The 18,322-nt window shown below is 43.3% G+C and overlaps 48 non-coding genes across 48 annotated transcripts; 24 read left to right on the top strand and 24 right to left on the bottom strand.

The window, feature by feature from the left end:
- Nucleotides 1-227: 227 nt before the first annotated feature.
- On the bottom strand, nucleotides 228-316 carry Trnay-gua (transfer RNA tyrosine (anticodon GUA)). Its single transcript is given in 2 exon segments — nucleotides 228-263; nucleotides 280-316. It is a non-coding gene; the product is annotated as a tRNA-Tyr (tRNA).
- A 248-nt stretch (nucleotides 317-564) lies between these two features.
- Nucleotides 565-636, top strand: Trnaq-cug (transfer RNA glutamine (anticodon CUG)). The gene has a single exon. It is a non-coding gene; the product is annotated as a tRNA-Gln (tRNA).
- Nucleotides 637-994: 358 nt separating this feature from the next.
- Nucleotides 995-1,083, bottom strand: Trnay-gua (transfer RNA tyrosine (anticodon GUA)). The gene is given in 2 exon segments: nucleotides 995-1,030; nucleotides 1,047-1,083. It is a non-coding gene; the product is annotated as a tRNA-Tyr (tRNA).
- A 248-nt stretch (nucleotides 1,084-1,331) lies between these two features.
- On the top strand, nucleotides 1,332-1,403 carry Trnaq-cug (transfer RNA glutamine (anticodon CUG)). The gene has a single exon. It is a non-coding gene; the product is annotated as a tRNA-Gln (tRNA).
- A 358-nt stretch (nucleotides 1,404-1,761) lies between these two features.
- Nucleotides 1,762-1,850, bottom strand: Trnay-gua (transfer RNA tyrosine (anticodon GUA)). Its single transcript is given in 2 exon segments — nucleotides 1,762-1,797; nucleotides 1,814-1,850. It is a non-coding gene; the product is annotated as a tRNA-Tyr (tRNA).
- A 248-nt stretch (nucleotides 1,851-2,098) lies between these two features.
- Nucleotides 2,099-2,170, top strand: Trnaq-cug (transfer RNA glutamine (anticodon CUG)). Its single transcript has one exon. It is a non-coding gene; the product is annotated as a tRNA-Gln (tRNA).
- Nucleotides 2,171-2,528: 358 nt separating this feature from the next.
- Trnay-gua (transfer RNA tyrosine (anticodon GUA)) lies at nucleotides 2,529-2,617 on the bottom strand. Its single transcript is given in 2 exon segments — nucleotides 2,529-2,564; nucleotides 2,581-2,617. It is a non-coding gene; the product is annotated as a tRNA-Tyr (tRNA).
- Nucleotides 2,618-2,865: 248 nt separating this feature from the next.
- Nucleotides 2,866-2,937, top strand: Trnaq-cug (transfer RNA glutamine (anticodon CUG)). Its single transcript has one exon. It is a non-coding gene; the product is annotated as a tRNA-Gln (tRNA).
- A 358-nt stretch (nucleotides 2,938-3,295) lies between these two features.
- Trnay-gua (transfer RNA tyrosine (anticodon GUA)) lies at nucleotides 3,296-3,384 on the bottom strand. Its single transcript is given in 2 exon segments — nucleotides 3,296-3,331; nucleotides 3,348-3,384. It is a non-coding gene; the product is annotated as a tRNA-Tyr (tRNA).
- A 248-nt stretch (nucleotides 3,385-3,632) lies between these two features.
- Nucleotides 3,633-3,704, top strand: Trnaq-cug (transfer RNA glutamine (anticodon CUG)). The gene has a single exon. It is a non-coding gene; the product is annotated as a tRNA-Gln (tRNA).
- Nucleotides 3,705-4,062: 358 nt separating this feature from the next.
- On the bottom strand, nucleotides 4,063-4,151 carry Trnay-gua (transfer RNA tyrosine (anticodon GUA)). The gene is given in 2 exon segments: nucleotides 4,063-4,098; nucleotides 4,115-4,151. It is a non-coding gene; the product is annotated as a tRNA-Tyr (tRNA).
- A 248-nt stretch (nucleotides 4,152-4,399) lies between these two features.
- On the top strand, nucleotides 4,400-4,471 carry Trnaq-cug (transfer RNA glutamine (anticodon CUG)). Its single transcript has one exon. It is a non-coding gene; the product is annotated as a tRNA-Gln (tRNA).
- Nucleotides 4,472-4,829: 358 nt separating this feature from the next.
- Nucleotides 4,830-4,918, bottom strand: Trnay-gua (transfer RNA tyrosine (anticodon GUA)). Its single transcript is given in 2 exon segments — nucleotides 4,830-4,865; nucleotides 4,882-4,918. It is a non-coding gene; the product is annotated as a tRNA-Tyr (tRNA).
- A 248-nt stretch (nucleotides 4,919-5,166) lies between these two features.
- Nucleotides 5,167-5,238, top strand: Trnaq-cug (transfer RNA glutamine (anticodon CUG)). Its single transcript has one exon. It is a non-coding gene; the product is annotated as a tRNA-Gln (tRNA).
- A 358-nt stretch (nucleotides 5,239-5,596) lies between these two features.
- Nucleotides 5,597-5,685, bottom strand: Trnay-gua (transfer RNA tyrosine (anticodon GUA)). The gene is given in 2 exon segments: nucleotides 5,597-5,632; nucleotides 5,649-5,685. It is a non-coding gene; the product is annotated as a tRNA-Tyr (tRNA).
- A 248-nt stretch (nucleotides 5,686-5,933) lies between these two features.
- On the top strand, nucleotides 5,934-6,005 carry Trnaq-cug (transfer RNA glutamine (anticodon CUG)). Its single transcript has one exon. It is a non-coding gene; the product is annotated as a tRNA-Gln (tRNA).
- A 358-nt stretch (nucleotides 6,006-6,363) lies between these two features.
- Trnay-gua (transfer RNA tyrosine (anticodon GUA)) lies at nucleotides 6,364-6,452 on the bottom strand. Its single transcript is given in 2 exon segments — nucleotides 6,364-6,399; nucleotides 6,416-6,452. It is a non-coding gene; the product is annotated as a tRNA-Tyr (tRNA).
- Nucleotides 6,453-6,700: 248 nt separating this feature from the next.
- Trnaq-cug (transfer RNA glutamine (anticodon CUG)) lies at nucleotides 6,701-6,772 on the top strand. The gene has a single exon. It is a non-coding gene; the product is annotated as a tRNA-Gln (tRNA).
- Nucleotides 6,773-7,130: 358 nt separating this feature from the next.
- Trnay-gua (transfer RNA tyrosine (anticodon GUA)) lies at nucleotides 7,131-7,219 on the bottom strand. The gene is given in 2 exon segments: nucleotides 7,131-7,166; nucleotides 7,183-7,219. It is a non-coding gene; the product is annotated as a tRNA-Tyr (tRNA).
- Nucleotides 7,220-7,467: 248 nt separating this feature from the next.
- Nucleotides 7,468-7,539, top strand: Trnaq-cug (transfer RNA glutamine (anticodon CUG)). Its single transcript has one exon. It is a non-coding gene; the product is annotated as a tRNA-Gln (tRNA).
- A 358-nt stretch (nucleotides 7,540-7,897) lies between these two features.
- Trnay-gua (transfer RNA tyrosine (anticodon GUA)) lies at nucleotides 7,898-7,986 on the bottom strand. The gene is given in 2 exon segments: nucleotides 7,898-7,933; nucleotides 7,950-7,986. It is a non-coding gene; the product is annotated as a tRNA-Tyr (tRNA).
- A 248-nt stretch (nucleotides 7,987-8,234) lies between these two features.
- On the top strand, nucleotides 8,235-8,306 carry Trnaq-cug (transfer RNA glutamine (anticodon CUG)). Its single transcript has one exon. It is a non-coding gene; the product is annotated as a tRNA-Gln (tRNA).
- Nucleotides 8,307-8,664: 358 nt separating this feature from the next.
- Trnay-gua (transfer RNA tyrosine (anticodon GUA)) lies at nucleotides 8,665-8,753 on the bottom strand. Its single transcript is given in 2 exon segments — nucleotides 8,665-8,700; nucleotides 8,717-8,753. It is a non-coding gene; the product is annotated as a tRNA-Tyr (tRNA).
- A 248-nt stretch (nucleotides 8,754-9,001) lies between these two features.
- Trnaq-cug (transfer RNA glutamine (anticodon CUG)) lies at nucleotides 9,002-9,073 on the top strand. The gene has a single exon. It is a non-coding gene; the product is annotated as a tRNA-Gln (tRNA).
- A 358-nt stretch (nucleotides 9,074-9,431) lies between these two features.
- On the bottom strand, nucleotides 9,432-9,520 carry Trnay-gua (transfer RNA tyrosine (anticodon GUA)). The gene is given in 2 exon segments: nucleotides 9,432-9,467; nucleotides 9,484-9,520. It is a non-coding gene; the product is annotated as a tRNA-Tyr (tRNA).
- Nucleotides 9,521-9,768: 248 nt separating this feature from the next.
- Trnaq-cug (transfer RNA glutamine (anticodon CUG)) lies at nucleotides 9,769-9,840 on the top strand. Its single transcript has one exon. It is a non-coding gene; the product is annotated as a tRNA-Gln (tRNA).
- Nucleotides 9,841-10,198: 358 nt separating this feature from the next.
- Nucleotides 10,199-10,287, bottom strand: Trnay-gua (transfer RNA tyrosine (anticodon GUA)). Its single transcript is given in 2 exon segments — nucleotides 10,199-10,234; nucleotides 10,251-10,287. It is a non-coding gene; the product is annotated as a tRNA-Tyr (tRNA).
- A 248-nt stretch (nucleotides 10,288-10,535) lies between these two features.
- Nucleotides 10,536-10,607, top strand: Trnaq-cug (transfer RNA glutamine (anticodon CUG)). The gene has a single exon. It is a non-coding gene; the product is annotated as a tRNA-Gln (tRNA).
- A 358-nt stretch (nucleotides 10,608-10,965) lies between these two features.
- Trnay-gua (transfer RNA tyrosine (anticodon GUA)) lies at nucleotides 10,966-11,054 on the bottom strand. The gene is given in 2 exon segments: nucleotides 10,966-11,001; nucleotides 11,018-11,054. It is a non-coding gene; the product is annotated as a tRNA-Tyr (tRNA).
- A 248-nt stretch (nucleotides 11,055-11,302) lies between these two features.
- Nucleotides 11,303-11,374, top strand: Trnaq-cug (transfer RNA glutamine (anticodon CUG)). The gene has a single exon. It is a non-coding gene; the product is annotated as a tRNA-Gln (tRNA).
- A 358-nt stretch (nucleotides 11,375-11,732) lies between these two features.
- Trnay-gua (transfer RNA tyrosine (anticodon GUA)) lies at nucleotides 11,733-11,821 on the bottom strand. The gene is given in 2 exon segments: nucleotides 11,733-11,768; nucleotides 11,785-11,821. It is a non-coding gene; the product is annotated as a tRNA-Tyr (tRNA).
- Nucleotides 11,822-12,069: 248 nt separating this feature from the next.
- On the top strand, nucleotides 12,070-12,141 carry Trnaq-cug (transfer RNA glutamine (anticodon CUG)). The gene has a single exon. It is a non-coding gene; the product is annotated as a tRNA-Gln (tRNA).
- Nucleotides 12,142-12,499: 358 nt separating this feature from the next.
- On the bottom strand, nucleotides 12,500-12,588 carry Trnay-gua (transfer RNA tyrosine (anticodon GUA)). The gene is given in 2 exon segments: nucleotides 12,500-12,535; nucleotides 12,552-12,588. It is a non-coding gene; the product is annotated as a tRNA-Tyr (tRNA).
- Nucleotides 12,589-12,836: 248 nt separating this feature from the next.
- Nucleotides 12,837-12,908, top strand: Trnaq-cug (transfer RNA glutamine (anticodon CUG)). Its single transcript has one exon. It is a non-coding gene; the product is annotated as a tRNA-Gln (tRNA).
- A 358-nt stretch (nucleotides 12,909-13,266) lies between these two features.
- Nucleotides 13,267-13,355, bottom strand: Trnay-gua (transfer RNA tyrosine (anticodon GUA)). The gene is given in 2 exon segments: nucleotides 13,267-13,302; nucleotides 13,319-13,355. It is a non-coding gene; the product is annotated as a tRNA-Tyr (tRNA).
- Nucleotides 13,356-13,603: 248 nt separating this feature from the next.
- Trnaq-cug (transfer RNA glutamine (anticodon CUG)) lies at nucleotides 13,604-13,675 on the top strand. The gene has a single exon. It is a non-coding gene; the product is annotated as a tRNA-Gln (tRNA).
- A 358-nt stretch (nucleotides 13,676-14,033) lies between these two features.
- On the bottom strand, nucleotides 14,034-14,122 carry Trnay-gua (transfer RNA tyrosine (anticodon GUA)). Its single transcript is given in 2 exon segments — nucleotides 14,034-14,069; nucleotides 14,086-14,122. It is a non-coding gene; the product is annotated as a tRNA-Tyr (tRNA).
- A 248-nt stretch (nucleotides 14,123-14,370) lies between these two features.
- Nucleotides 14,371-14,442, top strand: Trnaq-cug (transfer RNA glutamine (anticodon CUG)). The gene has a single exon. It is a non-coding gene; the product is annotated as a tRNA-Gln (tRNA).
- A 358-nt stretch (nucleotides 14,443-14,800) lies between these two features.
- Trnay-gua (transfer RNA tyrosine (anticodon GUA)) lies at nucleotides 14,801-14,889 on the bottom strand. The gene is given in 2 exon segments: nucleotides 14,801-14,836; nucleotides 14,853-14,889. It is a non-coding gene; the product is annotated as a tRNA-Tyr (tRNA).
- Nucleotides 14,890-15,137: 248 nt separating this feature from the next.
- Trnaq-cug (transfer RNA glutamine (anticodon CUG)) lies at nucleotides 15,138-15,209 on the top strand. Its single transcript has one exon. It is a non-coding gene; the product is annotated as a tRNA-Gln (tRNA).
- Nucleotides 15,210-15,567: 358 nt separating this feature from the next.
- On the bottom strand, nucleotides 15,568-15,656 carry Trnay-gua (transfer RNA tyrosine (anticodon GUA)). Its single transcript is given in 2 exon segments — nucleotides 15,568-15,603; nucleotides 15,620-15,656. It is a non-coding gene; the product is annotated as a tRNA-Tyr (tRNA).
- A 248-nt stretch (nucleotides 15,657-15,904) lies between these two features.
- Nucleotides 15,905-15,976, top strand: Trnaq-cug (transfer RNA glutamine (anticodon CUG)). Its single transcript has one exon. It is a non-coding gene; the product is annotated as a tRNA-Gln (tRNA).
- Nucleotides 15,977-16,334: 358 nt separating this feature from the next.
- On the bottom strand, nucleotides 16,335-16,423 carry Trnay-gua (transfer RNA tyrosine (anticodon GUA)). The gene is given in 2 exon segments: nucleotides 16,335-16,370; nucleotides 16,387-16,423. It is a non-coding gene; the product is annotated as a tRNA-Tyr (tRNA).
- Nucleotides 16,424-16,671: 248 nt separating this feature from the next.
- Nucleotides 16,672-16,743, top strand: Trnaq-cug (transfer RNA glutamine (anticodon CUG)). Its single transcript has one exon. It is a non-coding gene; the product is annotated as a tRNA-Gln (tRNA).
- Nucleotides 16,744-17,101: 358 nt separating this feature from the next.
- On the bottom strand, nucleotides 17,102-17,190 carry Trnay-gua (transfer RNA tyrosine (anticodon GUA)). Its single transcript is given in 2 exon segments — nucleotides 17,102-17,137; nucleotides 17,154-17,190. It is a non-coding gene; the product is annotated as a tRNA-Tyr (tRNA).
- A 248-nt stretch (nucleotides 17,191-17,438) lies between these two features.
- Trnaq-cug (transfer RNA glutamine (anticodon CUG)) lies at nucleotides 17,439-17,510 on the top strand. Its single transcript has one exon. It is a non-coding gene; the product is annotated as a tRNA-Gln (tRNA).
- Nucleotides 17,511-17,868: 358 nt separating this feature from the next.
- Nucleotides 17,869-17,957, bottom strand: Trnay-gua (transfer RNA tyrosine (anticodon GUA)). Its single transcript is given in 2 exon segments — nucleotides 17,869-17,904; nucleotides 17,921-17,957. It is a non-coding gene; the product is annotated as a tRNA-Tyr (tRNA).
- Nucleotides 17,958-18,205: 248 nt separating this feature from the next.
- On the top strand, nucleotides 18,206-18,277 carry Trnaq-cug (transfer RNA glutamine (anticodon CUG)). Its single transcript has one exon. It is a non-coding gene; the product is annotated as a tRNA-Gln (tRNA).
- The last annotated feature ends 45 nt before the right edge of the window (nucleotides 18,278-18,322 follow it).

The raw sequence follows: 18,322 nt of genomic DNA, 5'->3' as shown, positions 1-18,322 counted from the left end.
TGTGACCTATATAGCACATTAAACGAGTAATGCCTGTAAGAGCAAGCAATTTTACTATAATTCGAAGAAATATCATTATCCTACGAAGGCTAAGAATCCCATGATTATCAACTAGCTACTAGAAGCTGAGCAAATGAATTTCCTTTAAAATAGGTTTAAAACATAGGGAGGTTCTGACCGAGTGGGCATGCTCTGGAGCCTCTTTGCTCCTGAGATTAGAAAAACAGTCCTCTGGGCCGGATTTGAACCAGCGACCTATGGATAACTGTGAATCCTCCACTACAGTCCACCGCTCTACCAACTGAGCTACCAGAGGCTCTGCATACTTTCTTATTCGTACTGATTGCTTTACGTCCGTCCCTGTCTTTCGTTTCCACACACTGCTACTCAGCGCTGCCATATAGACGCACAGGAAATGCAGTCATCGGCTGCAAGTGCAAACATTGCCCAGATTAAGTTTTATAATGCTCGATCGTGTCAATTAGGTTAAAAAATGCAAGTAGGAAGTGTCTGAAGTACGTCAGAACACTGCTAAGTGTATTTACGAGTCCCATTCTCCTGTCTGGTTCCATGGTGTAACGGTTAGCACTCTGGACTCTGAATCCAGCGATCCGAGTTCGAATCTCGGTGGAACCTTCGTTTAGTCTAAATTTTCTGTAATAAGCGTTTCTCGCCGATGAAGTAGCAGCGATAGGCTCAGGGGTGTAGTTTCTACGTTTGTATTAAAAACGAGATGTCTATGAAACGGCTGAATATTGGTACGACTATGTGACCTATATAGCACATTAAACGAGTAATGCCTGTAAGAGCAAGCAATTTTACTATAATTCGAAGAAATATCATTATCCTACGAAGGCTAAGAATCCCATGATTATCAACTAGCTACTAGAAGCTGAGCAAATGAATTTCCTTTAAAATAGGTTTAAAACATAGGGAGGTTCTGACCGAGTGGGCATGCTCTGGAGCCTCTTTGCTCCTGAGATTAGAAAAACAGTCCTCTGGGCCGGATTTGAACCAGCGACCTATGGATAACTGTGAATCCTCCACTACAGTCCACCGCTCTACCAACTGAGCTACCAGAGGCTCTGCATACATTCTTATTCGTACTGATTGCTTTACGTCCGTCCCTGTCTTTCGTTTCCACACACTGCTACTCAGCGCTGCCATATAGACGCACAGGAAATGCAGTCATCGGCTGCAAGTGCAAACATTGCCCAGATTAAGTTTTATAATGCTCGATCGTGTCAATTAGGTTAAAAAATGCAAGTAGGAAGTGTCTGAAGTACGTCAGAACACTGCTAAGTGTATTTACGAGTCCCATTCTCCTGTCTGGTTCCATGGTGTAACGGTTAGCACTCTGGACTCTGAATCCAGCGATCCGAGTTCGAATCTCGGTGGAACCTTCGTTTAGTCTAAATTTTCTGTAATAAGCGTTTCTCGCCGATGAAGTAGCAGCGATAGGCTCAGGGGTGTAGTTTCTACGTTTGTATTAAAAACGAGATGTCTATGAAACGGCTGAATATTGGTACGACTATGTGACCTATATAGCACATTAAACGAGTAATGCCTGTAAGAGCAAGCAATTTTACTATAATTCGAAGAAATATCATTATCCTACGAAGGCTAAGAATCCCATGATTATCAACTAGCTACTAGAAGCTGAGCAAATGAATTTCCTTTAAAATAGGTTTAAAACATAGGGAGGTTCTGACCGAGTGGGCATGCTCTGGAGCCTCTTTGCTCCTGAGATTAGAAAAACAGTCCTCTGGGCCGGATTTGAACCAGCGACCTATGGATAACTGTGAATCCTCCACTACAGTCCACCGCTCTACCAACTGAGCTACCAGAGGCTCTGCATACTTTCTTATTCGTACTGATTGCTTTACGTCCGTCCCTGTCTTTCGTTTCCACACACTGCTACTCAGCGCTGCCATATAGACGCACAGGAAATGCAGTCATCGGCTGCAAGTGCAAACATTGCCCAGATTAAGTTTTATAATGCTCGATCGTGTCAATTAGGTTAAAAAATGCAAGTAGGAAGTGTCTGAAGTACGTCAGAACACTGCTAAGTGTATTTACGAGTCCCATTCTCCTGTCTGGTTCCATGGTGTAACGGTTAGCACTCTGGACTCTGAATCCAGCGATCCGAGTTCGAATCTCGGTGGAACCTTCGTTTAGTCTAAATTTTCTGTAATAAGCGTTTCTCGCCGATGAAGTAGCAGCGATAGGCTCAGGGGTGTAGTTTCTACGTTTGTATTAAAAACGAGATGTCTATGAAACGGCTGAATATTGGTACGACTATGTGACCTATATAGCACATTAAACGAGTAATGCCTGTAAGAGCAAGCAATTTTACTATAATTCGAAGAAATATCATTATCCTACGAAGGCTAAGAATCCCATGATTATCAACTAGCTACTAGAAGCTGAGCAAATGAATTTCCTTTAAAATAGGTTTAAAACATAGGGAGGTTCTGACCGAGTGGGCATGCTCTGGAGCCTCTTTGCTCCTGAGATTAGAAAAACAGTCCTCTGGGCCGGATTTGAACCAGCGACCTATGGATAACTGTGAATCCTCCACTACAGTCCACCGCTCTACCAACTGAGCTACCAGAGGCTCTGCATACATTCTTATTCGTACTGATTGCTTTACGTCCGTCCCTGTCTTTCGTTTCCACACACTGCTACTCAGCGCTGCCATATAGACGCACAGGAAATGCAGTCATCGGCTGCAAGTGCAAACATTGCCCAGATTAAGTTTTATAATGCTCGATCGTGTCAATTAGGTTAAAAAATGCAAGTAGGAAGTGTCTGAAGTACGTCAGAACACTGCTAAGTGTATTTACGAGTCCCATTCTCCTGTCTGGTTCCATGGTGTAACGGTTAGCACTCTGGACTCTGAATCCAGCGATCCGAGTTCGAATCTCGGTGGAACCTTCGTTTAGTCTAAATTTTCTGTAATAAGCGTTTCTCGCCGATGAAGTAGCAGCGATAGGCTCAGGGGTGTAGTTTCTACGTTTGTATTAAAAACGAGATGTCTATGAAACGGCTGAATATTGGTACGACTATGTGACCTATATAGCACATTAAACGAGTAATGCCTGTAAGAGCAAGCAATTTTACTATAATTCGAAGAAATATCATTATCCTACGAAGGCTAAGAATCCCATGATTATCAACTAGCTACTAGAAGCTGAGCAAATGAATTTCCTTTAAAATAGGTTTAAAACATAGGGAGGTTCTGACCGAGTGGGCATGCTCTGGAGCCTCTTTGCTCCTGAGATTAGAAAAACAGTCCTCTGGGCCGGATTTGAACCAGCGACCTATGGATAACTGTGAATCCTCCACTACAGTCCACCGCTCTACCAACTGAGCTACCAGAGGCTCTGCATACTTTCTTATTCGTACTGATTGCTTTACGTCCGTCCCTGTCTTTCGTTTCCACACACTGCTACTCAGCGCTGCCATATAGACGCACAGGAAATGCAGTCATCGGCTGCAAGTGCAAACATTGCCCAGATTAAGTTTTATAATGCTCGATCGTGTCAATTAGGTTAAAAAATGCAAGTAGGAAGTGTCTGAAGTACGTCAGAACACTGCTAAGTGTATTTACGAGTCCCATTCTCCTGTCTGGTTCCATGGTGTAACGGTTAGCACTCTGGACTCTGAATCCAGCGATCCGAGTTCGAATCTCGGTGGAACCTTCGTTTAGTCTAAATTTTCTGTAATAAGCGTTTCTCGCCGATGAAGTAGCAGCGATAGGCTCAGGGGTGTAGTTTCTACGTTTGTATTAAAAACGAGATGTCTATGAAACGGCTGAATATTGGTACGACTATGTGACCTATATAGCACATTAAACGAGTAATGCCTGTAAGAGCAAGCAATTTTACTATAATTCGAAGAAATATCATTATCCTACGAAGGCTAAGAATCCCATGATTATCAACTAGCTACTAGAAGCTGAGCAAATGAATTTCCTTTAAAATAGGTTTAAAACATAGGGAGGTTCTGACCGAGTGGGCATGCTCTGGAGCCTCTTTGCTCCTGAGATTAGAAAAACAGTCCTCTGGGCCGGATTTGAACCAGCGACCTATGGATAACTGTGAATCCTCCACTACAGTCCACCGCTCTACCAACTGAGCTACCAGAGGCTCTGCATACATTCTTATTCGTACTGATTGCTTTACGTCCGTCCCTGTCTTTCGTTTCCACACACTGCTACTCAGCGCTGCCATATAGACGCACAGGAAATGCAGTCATCGGCTGCAAGTGCAAACATTGCCCAGATTAAGTTTTATAATGCTCGATCGTGTCAATTAGGTTAAAAAATGCAAGTAGGAAGTGTCTGAAGTACGTCAGAACACTGCTAAGTGTATTTACGAGTCCCATTCTCCTGTCTGGTTCCATGGTGTAACGGTTAGCACTCTGGACTCTGAATCCAGCGATCCGAGTTCGAATCTCGGTGGAACCTTCGTTTAGTCTAAATTTTCTGTAATAAGCGTTTCTCGCCGATGAAGTAGCAGCGATAGGCTCAGGGGTGTAGTTTCTACGTTTGTATTAAAAACGAGATGTCTATGAAACGGCTGAATATTGGTACGACTATGTGACCTATATAGCACATTAAACGAGTAATGCCTGTAAGAGCAAGCAATTTTACTATAATTCGAAGAAATATCATTATCCTACGAAGGCTAAGAATCCCATGATTATCAACTAGCTACTAGAAGCTGAGCAAATGAATTTCCTTTAAAATAGGTTTAAAACATAGGGAGGTTCTGACCGAGTGGGCATGCTCTGGAGCCTCTTTGCTCCTGAGATTAGAAAAACAGTCCTCTGGGCCGGATTTGAACCAGCGACCTATGGATAACTGTGAATCCTCCACTACAGTCCACCGCTCTACCAACTGAGCTACCAGAGGCTCTGCATACATTCTTATTCGTACTGATTGCTTTACGTCCGTCCCTGTCTTTCGTTTCCACACACTGCTACTCAGCGCTGCCATATAGACGCACAGGAAATGCAGTCATCGGCTGCAAGTGCAAACATTGCCCAGATTAAGTTTTATAATGCTCGATCGTGTCAATTAGGTTAAAAAATGCAAGTAGGAAGTGTCTGAAGTACGTCAGAACACTGCTAAGTGTATTTACGAGTCCCATTCTCCTGTCTGGTTCCATGGTGTAACGGTTAGCACTCTGGACTCTGAATCCAGCGATCCGAGTTCGAATCTCGGTGGAACCTTCGTTTAGTCTAAATTTTCTGTAATAAGCGTTTCTCGCCGATGAAGTAGCAGCGATAGGCTCAGGGGTGTAGTTTCTACGTTTGTATTAAAAACGAGATGTCTATGAAACGGCTGAATATTGGTACGACTATGTGACCTATATAGCACATTAAACGAGTAATGCCTGTAAGAGCAAGCAATTTTACTATAATTCGAAGAAATATCATTATCCTACGAAGGCTAAGAATCCCATGATTATCAACTAGCTACTAGAAGCTGAGCAAATGAATTTCCTTTAAAATAGGTTTAAAACATAGGGAGGTTCTGACCGAGTGGGCATGCTCTGCAGCCTCTTTGCTCCTGAGATTAGAAAAACAGTCCTCTGGGCCGGATTTGAACCAGCGACCTATGGATAACTGTGAATCCTCCACTACAGTCCACCGCTCTACCAACTGAGCTACCAGAGGCTCTGCATACTTTCTTATTCGTACTGATTGCTTTACGTCCGTCCCTGTCTTTCGTTTCCACACACTGCTACTCAGCGCTGCCATATAGACGCACAGGAAATGCAGTCATCGGCTGCAAGTGCAAACATTGCCCAGATTAAGTTTTATAATGCTCGATCGTGTCAATTAGGTTAAAAAATGCAAGTAGGAAGTGTCTGAAGTACGTCAGAACACTGCTAAGTGTATTTACGAGTCCCATTCTCCTGTCTGGTTCCATGGTGTAACGGTTAGCACTCTGGACTCTGAATCCAGCGATCCGAGTTCGAATCTCGGTGGAACCTTCGTTTAGTCTAAATTTTCTGTAATAAGCGTTTCTCGCCGATGAAGTAGCAGCGATAGGCTCAGGGGTGTAGTTTCTACGTTTGTATTAAAAACGAGATGTCTATGAAACGGCTGAATATTGGTACGACTATGTGACCTATATAGCACATTAAACGAGTAATGCCTGTAAGAGCAAGCAATTTTACTATAATTCGAAGAAATATCATTATCCTACGAAGGCTAAGAATCCCATGATTATCAACTAGCTACTAGAAGCTGAGCAAATGAATTTCCTTTAAAATAGGTTTAAAACATAGGGAGGTTCTGACCGAGTGGGCATGCTCTGGAGCCTCTTTGCTCCTGAGATTAGAAAAACAGTCCTCTGGGCCGGATTTGAACCAGCGACCTATGGATAACTGTGAATCCTCCACTACAGTCCACCGCTCTACCAACTGAGCTACCAGAGGCTCTGCATACTTTCTTATTCGTACTGATTGCTTTACGTCCGTCCCTGTCTTTCGTTTCCACACACTGCTACTCAGCGCTGCCATATAGACGCACAGGAAATGCAGTCATCGGCTGCAAGTGCAAACATTGCCCAGATTAAGTTTTATAATGCTCGATCGTGTCAATTAGGTTAAAAAATGCAAGTAGGAAGTGTCTGAAGTACGTCAGAACACTGCTAAGTGTATTTACGAGTCCCATTCTCCTGTCTGGTTCCATGGTGTAACGGTTAGCACTCTGGACTCTGAATCCAGCGATCCGAGTTCGAATCTCGGTGGAACCTTCGTTTAGTCTAAATTTTCTGTAATAAGCGTTTCTCGCCGATGAAGTAGCAGCGATAGGCTCAGGGGTGTAGTTTCTACGTTTGTATTAAAAACGAGATGTCTATGAAACGGCTGAATATTGGTACGACTATGTGACCTATATAGCACATTAAACGAGTAATGCCTGTAAGAGCAAGCAATTTTACTATAATTCGAAGAAATATCATTATCCTACGAAGGCTAAGAATCCCATGATTATCAACTAGCTACTAGAAGCTGAGCAAATGAATTTCCTTTAAAATAGGTTTAAAACATAGGGAGGTTCTGACCGAGTGGGCATGCTCTGGAGCCTCTTTGCTCCTGAGATTAGAAAAACAGTCCTCTGGGCCGGATTTGAACCAGCGACCTATGGATAACTGTGAATCCTCCACTACAGTCCACCGCTCTACCAACTGAGCTACCAGAGGCTCTGCATACATTCTTATTCGTACTGATTGCTTTACGTCCGTCCCTGTCTTTCGTTTCCACACACTGCTACTCAGCGCTGCCATATAGACGCACAGGAAATGCAGTCATCGGCTGCAAGTGCAAACATTGCCCAGATTAAGTTTTATAATGCTCGATCGTGTCAATTAGGTTAAAAAATGCAAGTAGGAAGTGTCTGAAGTACGTCAGAACACTGCTAAGTGTATTTACGAGTCCCATTCTCCTGTCTGGTTCCATGGTGTAACGGTTAGCACTCTGGACTCTGAATCCAGCGATCCGAGTTCGAATCTCGGTGGAACCTTCGTTTAGTCTAAATTTTCTGTAATAAGCGTTTCTCGCCGATGAAGTAGCAGCGATAGGCTCAGGGGTGTAGTTTCTACGTTTGTATTAAAAACGAGATGTCTATGAAACGGCTGAATATTGGTACGACTATGTGACCTATATAGCACATTAAACGAGTAATGCCTGTAAGAGCAAGCAATTTTACTATAATTCGAAGAAATATCATTATCCTACGAAGGCTAAGAATCCCATGATTATCAACTAGCTACTAGAAGCTGAGCAAATGAATTTCCTTTAAAATAGGTTTAAAACATAGGGAGGTTCTGACCGAGTGGGCATGCTCTGGAGCCTCTTTGCTCCTGAGATTAGAAAAACAGTCCTCTGGGCCGGATTTGAACCAGCGACCTATGGATAACTGTGAATCCTCCACTACAGTCCACCGCTCTACCAACTGAGCTACCAGAGGCTCTGCATACTTTCTTATTCGTACTGATTGCTTTACGTCCGTCCCTGTCTTTCGTTTCCACACACTGCTACTCAGCGCTGCCATATAGACGCACAGGAAATGCAGTCATCGGCTGCAAGTGCAAACATTGCCCAGATTAAGTTTTATAATGCTCGATCGTGTCAATTAGGTTAAAAAATGCAAGTAGGAAGTGTCTGAAGTACGTCAGAACACTGCTAAGTGTATTTACGAGTCCCATTCTCCTGTCTGGTTCCATGGTGTAACGGTTAGCACTCTGGACTCTGAATCCAGCGATCCGAGTTCGAATCTCGGTGGAACCTTCGTTTAGTCTAAATTTTCTGTAATAAGCGTTTCTCGCCGATGAAGTAGCAGCGATAGGCTCAGGGGTGTAGTTTCTACGTTTGTATTAAAAACGAGATGTCTATGAAACGGCTGAATATTGGTACGACTATGTGACCTATATAGCACATTAAACGAGTAATGCCTGTAAGAGCAAGCAATTTTACTATAATTCGAAGAAATATCATTATCCTACGAAGGCTAAGAATCCCATGATTATCAACTAGCTACTAGAAGCTGAGCAAATGAATTTCCTTTAAAATAGGTTTAAAACATAGGGAGGTTCTGACCGAGTGGGCATGCTCTGGAGCCTCTTTGCTCCTGAGATTAGAAAAACAGTCCTCTGGGCCGGATTTGAACCAGCGACCTATGGATAACTGTGAATCCTCCACTACAGTCCACCGCTCTACCAACTGAGCTACCAGAGGCTCTGCATACTTTCTTATTCGTACTGATTGCTTTACGTCCGTCCCTGTCTTTCGTTTCCACACACTGCTACTCAGCGCTGCCATATAGACGCACAGGAAATGCAGTCATCGGCTGCAAGTGCAAACATTGCCCAGATTAAGTTTTATAATGCTCGATCGTGTCAATTAGGTTAAAAAATGCAAGTAGGAAGTGTCTGAAGTACGTCAGAACACTGCTAAGTGTATTTACGAGTCCCATTCTCCTGTCTGGTTCCATGGTGTAACGGTTAGCACTCTGGACTCTGAATCCAGCGATCCGAGTTCGAATCTCGGTGGAACCTTCGTTTAGTCTAAATTTTCTGTAATAAGCGTTTCTCGCCGATGAAGTAGCAGCGATAGGCTCAGGGGTGTAGTTTCTACGTTTGTATTAAAAACGAGATGTCTATGAAACGGCTGAATATTGGTACGACTATGTGACCTATATAGCACATTAAACGAGTAATGCCTGTAAGAGCAAGCAATTTTACTATAATTCGAAGAAATATCATTATCCTACGAAGGCTAAGAATCCCATGATTATCAACTAGCTACTAGAAGCTGAGCAAATGAATTTCCTTTAAAATAGGTTTAAAACATAGGGAGGTTCTGACCGAGTGGGCATGCTCTGGAGCCTCTTTGCTCCTGAGATTAGAAAAACAGTCCTCTGGGCCGGATTTGAACCAGCGACCTATGGATAACTGTGAATCCTCCACTACAGTCCACCGCTCTACCAACTGAGCTACCAGAGGCTCTGCATACTTTCTTATTCGTACTGATTGCTTTACGTCCGTCCCTGTCTTTCGTTTCCACACACTGCTACTCAGCGCTGCCATATAGACGCACAGGAAATGCAGTCATCGGCTGCAAGTGCAAACATTGCCCAGATTAAGTTTTATAATGCTCGATCGTGTCAATTAGGTTAAAAAATGCAAGTAGGAAGTGTCTGAAGTACGTCAGAACACTGCTAAGTGTATTTACGAGTCCCATTCTCCTGTCTGGTTCCATGGTGTAACGGTTAGCACTCTGGACTCTGAATCCAGCGATCCGAGTTCGAATCTCGGTGGAACCTTCGTTTAGTCTAAATTTTCTGTAATAAGCGTTTCTCGCCGATGAAGTAGCAGCGATAGGCTCAGGGGTGTAGTTTCTACGTTTGTATTAAAAACGAGATGTCTATGAAACGGCTGAATATTGGTACGACTATGTGACCTATATAGCACATTAAACGAGTAATGCCTGTAAGAGCAAGCAATTTTACTATAATTCGAAGAAATATCATTATCCTACGAAGGCTAAGAATCCCATGATTATCAACTAGCTACTAGAAGCTGAGCAAATGAATTTCCTTTAAAATAGGTTTAAAACATAGGGAGGTTCTGACCGAGTGGGCATGCTCTGGAGCCTCTTTGCTCCTGAGATTAGAAAAACAGTCCTCTGGGCCGGATTTGAACCAGCGACCTATGGATAACTGTGAATCCTCCACTACAGTCCACCGCTCTACCAACTGAGCTACCAGAGGCTCTGCATACTTTCTTATTCGTACTGATTGCTTTACGTCCGTCCCTGTCTTTCGTTTCCACACACTGCTACTCAGCGCTGCCATATAGACGCACAGGAAATGCAGTCATCGGCTGCAAGTGCAAACATTGCCCAGATTAAGTTTTATAATGCTCGATCGTGTCAATTAGGTTAAAAAATGCAAGTAGGAAGTGTCTGAAGTACGTCAGAACACTGCTAAGTGTATTTACGAGTCCCATTCTCCTGTCTGGTTCCATGGTGTAACGGTTAGCACTCTGGACTCTGAATCCAGCGATCCGAGTTCGAATCTCGGTGGAACCTTCGTTTAGTCTAAATTTTCTGTAATAAGCGTTTCTCGCCGATGAAGTAGCAGCGATAGGCTCAGGGGTGTAGTTTCTACGTTTGTATTAAAAACGAGATGTCTATGAAACGGCTGAATATTGGTACGACTATGTGACCTATATAGCACATTAAACGAGTAATGCCTGTAAGAGCAAGCAATTTTACTATAATTCGAAGAAATATCATTATCCTACGAAGGCTAAGAATCCCATGATTATCAACTAGCTACTAGAAGCTGAGCAAATGAATTTCCTTTAAAATAGGTTTAAAACATAGGGAGGTTCTGACCGAGTGGGCATGCTCTGGAGCCTCTTTGCTCCTGAGATTAGAAAAACAGTCCTCTGGGCCGGATTTGAACCAGCGACCTATGGATAACTGTGAATCCTCCACTACAGTCCACCGCTCTACCAACTGAGCTACCAGAGGCTCTGCATACTTTCTTATTCGTACTGATTGCTTTACGTCCGTCCCTGTCTTTCGTTTCCACACACTGCTACTCAGCGCTGCCATATAGACGCACAGGAAATGCAGTCATCGGCTGCAAGTGCAAACATTGCCCAGATTAAGTTTTATAATGCTCGATCGTGTCAATTAGGTTAAAAAATGCAAGTAGGAAGTGTCTGAAGTACGTCAGAACACTGCTAAGTGTATTTACGAGTCCCATTCTCCTGTCTGGTTCCATGGTGTAACGGTTAGCACTCTGGACTCTGAATCCAGCGATCCGAGTTCGAATCTCGGTGGAACCTTCGTTTAGTCTAAATTTTCTGTAATAAGCGTTTCTCGCCGATGAAGTAGCAGCGATAGGCTCAGGGGTGTAGTTTCTACGTTTGTATTAAAAACGAGATGTCTATGAAACGGCTGAATATTGGTACGACTATGTGACCTATATAGCACATTAAACGAGTAATGCCTGTAAGAGCAAGCAATTTTACTATAATTCGAAGAAATATCATTATCCTACGAAGGCTAAGAATCCCATGATTATCAACTAGCTACTAGAAGCTGAGCAAATGAATTTCCTTTAAAATAGGTTTAAAACATAGGGAGGTTCTGACCGAGTGGGCATGCTCTGGAGCCTCTTTGCTCCTGAGATTAGAAAAACAGTCCTCTGGGCCGGATTTGAACCAGCGACCTATGGATAACTGTGAATCCTCCACTACAGTCCACCGCTCTACCAACTGAGCTACCAGAGGCTCTGCATACTTTCTTATTCGTACTGATTGCTTTACGTCCGTCCCTGTCTTTCGTTTCCACACACTGCTACTCAGCGCTGCCATATAGACGCACAGGAAATGCAGTCATCGGCTGCAAGTGCAAACATTGCCCAGATTAAGTTTTATAATGCTCGATCGTGTCAATTAGGTTAAAAAATGCAAGTAGGAAGTGTCTGAAGTACGTCAGAACACTGCTAAGTGTATTTACGAGTCCCATTCTCCTGTCTGGTTCCATGGTGTAACGGTTAGCACTCTGGACTCTGAATCCAGCGATCCGAGTTCGAATCTCGGTGGAACCTTCGTTTAGTCTAAATTTTCTGTAATAAGCGTTTCTCGCCGATGAAGTAGCAGCGATAGGCTCAGGGGTGTAGTTTCTACGTTTGTATTAAAAACGAGATGTCTATGAAACGGCTGAATATTGGTACGACTATGTGACCTATATAGCACATTAAACGAGTAATGCCTGTAAGAGCAAGCAATTTTACTATAATTCGAAGAAATATCATTATCCTACGAAGGCTAAGAATCCCATGATTATCAACTAGCTACTAGAAGCTGAGCAAATGAATTTCCTTTAAAATAGGTTTAAAACATAGGGAGGTTCTGACCGAGTGGGCATGCTCTGGAGCCTCTTTGCTCCTGAGATTAGAAAAACAGTCCTCTGGGCCGGATTTGAACCAGCGACCTATGGATAACTGTGAATCCTCCACTACAGTCCACCGCTCTACCAACTGAGCTACCAGAGGCTCTGCATACTTTCTTATTCGTACTGATTGCTTTACGTCCGTCCCTGTCTTTCGTTTCCACACACTGCTACTCAGCGCTGCCATATAGACGCACAGGAAATGCAGTCATCGGCTGCAAGTGCAAACATTGCCCAGATTAAGTTTTATAATGCTCGATCGTGTCAATTAGGTTAAAAAATGCAAGTAGGAAGTGTCTGAAGTACGTCAGAACACTGCTAAGTGTATTTACGAGTCCCATTCTCCTGTCTGGTTCCATGGTGTAACGGTTAGCACTCTGGACTCTGAATCCAGCGATCCGAGTTCGAATCTCGGTGGAACCTTCGTTTAGTCTAAATTTTCTGTAATAAGCGTTTCTCGCCGATGAAGTAGCAGCGATAGGCTCAGGGGTGTAGTTTCTACGTTTGTATTAAAAACGAGATGTCTATGAAACGGCTGAATATTGGTACGACTATGTGACCTATATAGCACATTAAACGAGTAATGCCTGTAAGAGCAAGCAATTTTACTATAATTCGAAGAAATATCATTATCCTACGAAGGCTAAGAATCCCATGATTATCAACTAGCTACTAGAAGCTGAGCAAATGAATTTCCTTTAAAATAGGTTTAAAACATAGGGAGGTTCTGACCGAGTGGGCATGCTCTGGAGCCTCTTTGCTCCTGAGATTAGAAAAACAGTCCTCTGGGCCGGATTTGAACCAGCGACCTATGGATAACTGTGAATCCTCCACTACAGTCCACCGCTCTACCAACTGAGCTACCAGAGGCTCTGCATACTTTCTTATTCGTACTGATTGCTTTACGTCCGTCCCTGTCTTTCGTTTCCACACACTGCTACTCAGCGCTGCCATATAGACGCACAGGAAATGCAGTCATCGGCTGCAAGTGCAAACATTGCCCAGATTAAGTTTTATAATGCTCGATCGTGTCAATTAGGTTAAAAAATGCAAGTAGGAAGTGTCTGAAGTACGTCAGAACACTGCTAAGTGTATTTACGAGTCCCATTCTCCTGTCTGGTTCCATGGTGTAACGGTTAGCACTCTGGACTCTGAATCCAGCGATCCGAGTTCGAATCTCGGTGGAACCTTCGTTTAGTCTAAATTTTCTGTAATAAGCGTTTCTCGCCGATGAAGTAGCAGCGATAGGCTCAGGGGTGTAGTTTCTACGTTTGTATTAAAAACGAGATGTCTATGAAACGGCTGAATATTGGTACGACTATGTGACCTATATAGCACATTAAACGAGTAATGCCTGTAAGAGCAAGCAATTTTACTATAATTCGAAGAAATATCATTATCCTACGAAGGCTAAGAATCCCATGATTATCAACTAGCTACTAGAAGCTGAGCAAATGAATTTCCTTTAAAATAGGTTTAAAACATAGGGAGGTTCTGACCGAGTGGGCATGCTCTGGAGCCTCTTTGCTCCTGAGATTAGAAAAACAGTCCTCTGGGCCGGATTTGAACCAGCGACCTATGGATAACTGTGAATCCTCCACTACAGTCCACCGCTCTACCAACTGAGCTACCAGAGGCTCTGCATACTTTCTTATTCGTACTGATTGCTTTACGTCCGTCCCTGTCTTTCGTTTCCACACACTGCTACTCAGCGCTGCCATATAGACGCACAGGAAATGCAGTCATCGGCTGCAAGTGCAAACATTGCCCAGATTAAGTTTTATAATGCTCGATCGTGTCAATTAGGTTAAAAAATGCAAGTAGGAAGTGTCTGAAGTACGTCAGAACACTGCTAAGTGTATTTACGAGTCCCATTCTCCTGTCTGGTTCCATGGTGTAACGGTTAGCACTCTGGACTCTGAATCCAGCGATCCGAGTTCGAATCTCGGTGGAACCTTCGTTTAGTCTAAATTTTCTGTAATAAGCGTTTCTCGCCGATGAAGTAGCAGCGATAGGCTCAGGGGTGTAGTTTCTACGTTTGTATTAAAAACGAGATGTCTATGAAACGGCTGAATATTGGTACGACTATGTGACCTATATAGCACATTAAACGAGTAATGCCTGTAAGAGCAAGCAATTTTACTATAATTCGAAGAAATATCATTATCCTACGAAGGCTAAGAATCCCATGATTATCAACTAGCTACTAGAAGCTGAGCAAATGAATTTCCTTTAAAATAGGTTTAAAACATAGGGAGGTTCTGACCGAGTGGGCATGCTCTGGAGCCTCTTTGCTCCTGAGATTAGAAAAACAGTCCTCTGGGCCGGATTTGAACCAGCGACCTATGGATAACTGTGAATCCTCCACTACAGTCCACCGCTCTACCAACTGAGCTACCAGAGGCTCTGCATACTTTCTTATTCGTACTGATTGCTTTACGTCCGTCCCTGTCTTTCGTTTCCACACACTGCTACTCAGCGCTGCCATATAGACGCACAGGAAATGCAGTCATCGGCTGCAAGTGCAAACATTGCCCAGATTAAGTTTTATAATGCTCGATCGTGTCAATTAGGTTAAAAAATGCAAGTAGGAAGTGTCTGAAGTACGTCAGAACACTGCTAAGTGTATTTACGAGTCCCATTCTCCTGTCTGGTTCCATGGTGTAACGGTTAGCACTCTGGACTCTGAATCCAGCGATCCGAGTTCGAATCTCGGTGGAACCTTCGTTTAGTCTAAATTTTCTGTAATAAGCGTTTCTCGCCGATGAAGTAGCAGCGATAGGCTCAGGGGTGTAGTTTCTACGTTTGTATTAAAAACGAGATGTCTATGAAACGGCTGAATATTGGTACGACTATGTGACCTATATAGCACATTAAACGAGTAATGCCTGTAAGAGCAAGCAATTTTACTATAATTCGAAGAAATATCATTATCCTACGAAGGCTAAGAATCCCATGATTATCAACTAGCTACTAGAAGCTGAGCAAATGAATTTCCTTTAAAATAGGTTTAAAACATAGGGAGGTTCTGACCGAGTGGGCATGCTCTGGAGCCTCTTTGCTCCTGAGATTAGAAAAACAGTCCTCTGGGCCGGATTTGAACCAGCGACCTATGGATAACTGTGAATCCTCCACTACAGTCCACCGCTCTACCAACTGAGCTACCAGAGGCTCTGCATACTTTCTTATTCGTACTGATTGCTTTACGTCCGTCCCTGTCTTTCGTTTCCACACACTGCTACTCAGCGCTGCCATATAGACGCACAGGAAATGCAGTCATCGGCTGCAAGTGCAAACATTGCCCAGATTAAGTTTTATAATGCTCGATCGTGTCAATTAGGTTAAAAAATGCAAGTAGGAAGTGTCTGAAGTACGTCAGAACACTGCTAAGTGTATTTACGAGTCCCATTCTCCTGTCTGGTTCCATGGTGTAACGGTTAGCACTCTGGACTCTGAATCCAGCGATCCGAGTTCGAATCTCGGTGGAACCTTCGTTTAGTCTAAATTTTCTGTAATAAGCGTTTCTCGCCGATGAAGTAGCAGCGATAGGCTCAGGGGTGTAGTTTCTACGTTTGTATTAAAAACGAGATGTCTATGAAACGGCTGAATATTGGTACGACTATGTGACCTATATAGCACATTAAACGAGTAATGCCTGTAAGAGCAAGCAATTTTACTATAATTCGAAGAAATATCATTATCCTACGAAGGCTAAGAATCCCATGATTATCAACTAGCTACTAGAAGCTGAGCAAATGAATTTCCTTTAAAATAGGTTTAAAACATAGGGAGGTTCTGACCGAGTGGGCATGCTCTGGAGCCTCTTTGCTCCTGAGATTAGAAAAACAGTCCTCTGGGCCGGATTTGAACCAGCGACCTATGGATAACTGTGAATCCTCCACTACAGTCCACCGCTCTACCAACTGAGCTACCAGAGGCTCTGCATACTTTCTTATTCGTACTGATTGCTTTACGTCCGTCCCTGTCTTTCGTTTCCACACACTGCTACTCAGCGCTGCCATATAGACGCACAGGAAATGCAGTCATCGGCTGCAAGTGCAAACATTGCCCAGATTAAGTTTTATAATGCTCGATCGTGTCAATTAGGTTAAAAAATGCAAGTAGGAAGTGTCTGAAGTACGTCAGAACACTGCTAAGTGTATTTACGAGTCCCATTCTCCTGTCTGGTTCCATGGTGTAACGGTTAGCACTCTGGACTCTGAATCCAGCGATCCGAGTTCGAATCTCGGTGGAACCTTCGTTTAGTCTAAATTTTCTGTAATAAGCGTTTCTCGCCGATGAAGTAGCAGCGATAGGCTCAGGGGTGTAGTTTCTACGTTTGTATTAAAAACGAGATGTCTATGAAACGGCTGAATATTGGTACGACTATGTGACCTATATAGCACATTAAACGAGTAATGCCTGTAAGAGCAAGCAATTTTACTATAATTCGAAGAAATATCATTATCCTACGAAGGCTAAGAATCCCATGATTATCAACTAGCTACTAGAAGCTGAGCAAATGAATTTCCTTTAAAATAGGTTTAAAACATAGGGAGGTTCTGACCGAGTGGGCATGCTCTGGAGCCTCTTTGCTCCTGAGATTAGAAAAACAGTCCTCTGGGCCGGATTTGAACCAGCGACCTATGGATAACTGTGAATCCTCCACTACAGTCCACCGCTCTACCAACTGAGCTACCAGAGGCTCTGCATACTTTCTTATTCGTACTGATTGCTTTACGTCCGTCCCTGTCTTTCGTTTCCACACACTGCTACTCAGCGCTGCCATATAGACGCACAGGAAATGCAGTCATCGGCTGCAAGTGCAAACATTGCCCAGATTAAGTTTTATAATGCTCGATCGTGTCAATTAGGTTAAAAAATGCAAGTAGGAAGTGTCTGAAGTACGTCAGAACACTGCTAAGTGTATTTACGAGTCCCATTCTCCTGTCTGGTTCCATGGTGTAACGGTTAGCACTCTGGACTCTGAATCCAGCGATCCGAGTTCGAATCTCGGTGGAACCTTCGTTTAGTCTAAATTTTCTGTAATAAGCGTTTCTCGCCGATGAAGTAGCAGCGATAGGCTCAGGGGTGTAGTTTCTACGTTTGTATTAAAAACGAGATGTCTATGAAACGGCTGAATATTGGTACGACTATGTGACCTATATAGCACATTAAACGAGTAATGCCTGTAAGAGCAAGCAATTTTACTATAATTCGAAGAAATATCATTATCCTACGAAGGCTAAGAATCCCATGATTATCAACTAGCTACTAGAAGCTGAGCAAATGAATTTCCTTTAAAATAGGTTTAAAACATAGGGAGGTTCTGACCGAGTGGGCATGCTCTGGAGCCTCTTTGCTCCTGAGATTAGAAAAACAGTCCTCTGGGCCGGATTTGAACCAGCGACCTATGGATAACTGTGAATCCTCCACTACAGTCCACCGCTCTACCAACTGAGCTACCAGAGGCTCTGCATACTTTCTTATTCGTACTGATTGCTTTACGTCCGTCCCTGTCTTTCGTTTCCACACACTGCTACTCAGCGCTGCCATATAGACGCACAGGAAATGCAGTCATCGGCTGCAAGTGCAAACATTGCCCAGATTAAGTTTTATAATGCTCGATCGTGTCAATTAGGTTAAAAAATGCAAGTAGGAAGTGTCTGAAGTACGTCAGAACACTGCTAAGTGTATTTACGAGTCCCATTCTCCTGTCTGGTTCCATGGTGTAACGGTTAGCACTCTGGACTCTGAATCCAGCGATCCGAGTTCGAATCTCGGTGGAACCTTCGTTTAGTCTAAATTTTCTGTAATAAGCGTTTCTCGCCGATGAA

Source organism: Schistocerca serialis, unplaced genomic scaffold (assembly GCF_023864345.2).
Source record: "Schistocerca serialis cubense isolate TAMUIC-IGC-003099 unplaced genomic scaffold, iqSchSeri2.2 HiC_scaffold_506, whole genome shotgun sequence".
In the NCBI taxonomy this organism is placed as follows: domain Eukaryota; kingdom Metazoa; phylum Arthropoda; class Insecta; order Orthoptera; family Acrididae; genus Schistocerca; species Schistocerca serialis.
This window is presented reverse-complemented; position numbering and strand designations above follow the sequence as displayed.